This window comes from Bubalus kerabau, chromosome 6 (genome assembly GCF_029407905.1).
Source record: "Bubalus kerabau isolate K-KA32 ecotype Philippines breed swamp buffalo chromosome 6, PCC_UOA_SB_1v2, whole genome shotgun sequence".
NCBI classification, from domain to species: domain Eukaryota; kingdom Metazoa; phylum Chordata; class Mammalia; order Artiodactyla; family Bovidae; genus Bubalus; species Bubalus kerabau.
The window spans coordinates 9,820,233-9,824,617 of NC_073629.1; positions in this window are offsets into that span (position 1 = coordinate 9,820,233).

Genomic DNA, 4,385 nt, shown 5'->3' on the forward strand with positions numbered 1-4,385 from the left:
ACACTACATCAACAAATTGAAGGATAAAAATTATATGATCATCTCAATAGATGCAGAATAAGATTTTGGCAAAATTCAACACCCATTTAAGATTTTTTAAAAAACTCTTAGGGAGGGTGGTGGGAGGGGGGGTTTGGTATGGGAAACACATGTACGCCCATGGATGATTCATGCTAATGTATGGCAAAAACCACTACAATATTGTAAGATAACTAGCCTCCAATTATAATAAATAAATTTCTTTAAAAATAAATAAATAAAACTGAAAAAAAACCCTCTCCACAAAGTGGTCATAGAGGGAAACTACCTTAACATAATAAAGGCTATATATGACAAACCTTGGAGAAGGAAATGGTAACCCACTCCAGTATTCTTGCCTAAAGAATCCTGTGGACAGAGGAGCCTGGTGGGCTGCTGTCCATGGGGTCGCACAGAGCTGGACATGACTGAAGTGACTTAGCATGAGACAAACCTGCAACTAACATCATGATCAACAGTTAAGCTGAAAGCTTTTCTTCTAAGATCAGGAACAAGACAAGGATGTCCACTCTCACCACTTTTATTCAAAATAGTTTTAGAAGTACTAGCCATGGCAATCAGAGAAGAAAAGAAAAGAAACCCAAATTGGAAAAGAAGTAAAATCATCACTGTTTGCAGATGACACGATACTACACATAGAATATTCTAAAGATGAGACCAGAAAACTACTAGAGCTCATCAAGGAATTTGGTAAAGTTGCAAGATACAAAATTAATGCAGAGAAATCTGTTACATTTCTATACACCAACAACAAAAGATCAGAAAGATAAATTCAAGAAATAATCCCATCTACCACAGCATCAAAAAGAATAAAATACTTAGGAATAAACCTACCTAAGGAAACAAAAACCTGTACTTCAAAAACTATAATACACTGATGAAAGAAATCAAAGACCACACAAGCAGATGGAAACATATATCGTGTTCTTGGATTGGATGAGTCAACATTGTCAAAATGACTATATTACCCAAGGCAATCTATAGATTCAATGAAATCTCTGTCAAATTACCAATAGCATTTTTCACAGAACTAGAACAAAAAATCTTAAAATTTGTATTAAGACACAAAAGACCCTGAGTAGCCAAAGAAATCTGCAAACAATAAATACTGGAGAGGATGTGGAGAAAAGGGAACCCTCCTACACTGTTGGTGGGAATGTAAATTCATACAGCCACAATGGAGAACAGTAAGGAGTTTCCTTTAAAAACTAAAAATAGAGCTACCATGAGATTCAGCAATTCCACTATTGGGCATATATCTGAAGAAAAAAGTGGTTCAAAAGAATATATGCACTCCAACATTCATTGCAGCATGATTTAAAATAGCCAAGACATGGAAGCAACCTAAGTGTACACCAATAGAAGAATAGATAATGAAGATGTGGTGCACTTATACAATGGAATATTACTCAGCCATCAAAAAGAATGAAATAATGCCATTTGCAGCAACATGGGTGGACCTGGAGATTATTATACTAAGTGATATGCAGCTCTTTTTAACAAATGATACAAATGAACTTATTTACAAAGCAGAAACAGATTCACAGACTTAAAGAATGAACTTATGGTTACGGGGGAAAGGGTTAAAAAAAAAAGAGTCTGGTTATTGACTTTCTCTTAGGTAACTAAGCAAATGGACTCATGGTTGGCAGAGAGGTTATAATTCAGAAGACAACCAGTTCTCTCCTTTTAGAAAGCAGCAGGACTGTAACTCACTGGGAGGGAATACAGTGTGCTGGTTATGTGTATTTTCTCTGGAGCTGACCCCATGGTCATATCATAATACATCATTACTAGATGTATCTCCTGGAACATGTTACCTAACCTTTTCCAGCTTCGGTCTCCTACACTGAAAAAGGAGGCTAGCAGTGGATCAGCCCTATTATACAAATGAAGGACTTAAGTTATCACTGGCTTCAGTCCATGGTGTGTGTCACAAAGAGTCAAAGACAACTGAGTGACTAAACTGAACTGAACTCAGCTTCTCTATAACCAGGCCCTTTGGACTCGACCTCCAATTAGTAGACCTCTCCACTTTTCTCCAAATCTGCAACCACCATCCGATGTACAACCATTATCTTCTCAACCTGAATGCTACAATAAACTCAGAGCAATTCTCCCCAATATTTGCTCTTGGCTCCCTCCAATCCATTCTCCATGACATAGCCAAAGCATTGTTTTTAACATAAATCAGATCCTTCACTTGGCTGCTTAAAATATTTCAAGACTTCATAATGCACTCAGGATAAAAGTTGAATATACATGGCTTTAGACAGTCTGGCCCATCCCACCCTCAACTAGCATCATTCTTCCTCCACTATCTCTATTTAGCCTTTTAGATCTTCTTTTATCTCTCTTATTAGAGGAAAGAATGATCTATGTTCAGTTCAGTTCAGTTCAGTCGCTCAGTCGTGTCCAACTCTTTGCGACCCCATGAATCGCAGCATGCCAGGCCTCCCTGTACATCACAAATTCCCAGAGTTCACTCAGACTCGCATCCATCAAGTCAGTGATGCCATCCAGCCATCTCATCCTCTGTCGTCCCCTCCTCCCCCTGCCCCCAATCCCTCCCAGCATCAGAGTCTTTTCCAATGAGTCAACTCTTCGCATGAGGTGGCCAAAGTACTGGAGTTTCAGCTTCAGCATCATTCCCTCCAAAGCAATCCCAGGGTTGATCTCCTTCAGAATGGACTGGTTGGATCTCCTTGCAGTCCGAGGGACTCTCAAGAGCCTTCTCAACACCACAGTTCAAAAGCATCAATTCTTCAGCGCTCAGCTTTCTTCACAGTCCAACTCTCACATTCATACATGACCACAGGAAAAACCATAGCCTTGATTAGACGGACCTTTGTTGGCAGAGTAATGTCTTTGCTTTTGAATATGCTATCTAGGTTGGTCATAACTTTCCTTCCAAGGAGTAATTGTCTTTTAATTTCATGGCTGCAGTCACCATCTGCAGTGATTTTGGAGCCCAGAAAAATAAAGTCTGACACTGTTTCCACTGTTTCCCCATCTAGTTCCCATGAAGTGATGGGACCGGATGCCATGATCTTCGTTTTCTGAATGTTGAGCTTTAAGCCAACTTTTTCACTCTCCACTTTCACTTTCATCAAGAGGCTTTTGAGTTCCTCTTCACTTTCTGCCATAAGGGTGGTGTCATCTGCCTATCTGAGGTTATTGATATTTCTCCCGGCAATCTTGATTCCAGCTTGTGTTTCTCCCAGTCCAGCATTTCTCATGATCTATGTTAATAGACCTATTTACTTCTGCCTCAAGGCCCTTCCTCTGCCTGCCTGGCTCCTCCTTATTTTTAGGTGTCAGCTTACCTATGTCACATTACAAGAGAGACCTTCCCAGGCCCTTCTATCTGAAATATATCCCCCTATTATTCTATCACACCTTCTATGTCATTTATTATGTCATTAAATATTTATTTTCATTTGTTTAATGTCTGTTTTTCCTACTATACCATAAGCTCTTCAAGAAGAGGGACCATGATAATTTTATCACCATATCCCTAACATATAGCAAGTGTTCAATAAATATTCTTAATAAATAGATAAAATGGAGTTGTTTATGAAGTAATGGAGTTTTGTGAGAATTAAGTAAAACAATTCACCTGAAACTCTTAGCATTATGGTTAGCAAATAAAAGAGCTCAATCAATTAAGAGTCAGCCATCATTATTGTTGTATTCTTACTGTTTGTTATTATTATTACTAAATTACATTCACCTGAACTAATATAATCTTACAGGTCTTCAGCACAATAAGAAAGGAAAAATGATACACTGTCTGTGTATACCGTTTCCACATTATTTCCTATCCTGTCTCTGCTCAAATTTTCTAATTCCATTCATTTACCTCATCTGAGAAATAATCCTCCTTTTTCCCAGGGTTGAATTCTCCAATTTTTAAAAAAATGTTTTATTGAGGAACAACCGACATACAAAAAGCTGTGCATACTTAATGCAAATAGGTTGATGAGTTTGAAGATAAGTATACATTGATGAAACCATAATCACAATCAATACTGTAAATAGTAATATATCATCACATCCAAAAGTTTCCTCCACTGTCTTTTTAATTTTTAATTTTTCATGTGTGATAAGAGCACATAAGATCTGCCCTCTTACACTTTTAAGTGTAAATGCAATGTTCTTAACTATAGGCTCTATGCTATGCAGTAGATCTCTGGGACTCATTCCTCTTGCATAACTGAGCCTTTGTATCTTTTAACCAACACCTTCCCTATTCCACCTTCTCTACTCCCCCTCTTCCTATACCTTGGTCACCACCATTCTACTCTCTTCTTCTATAAGTTTGTTTTATATTACTCATATCAATA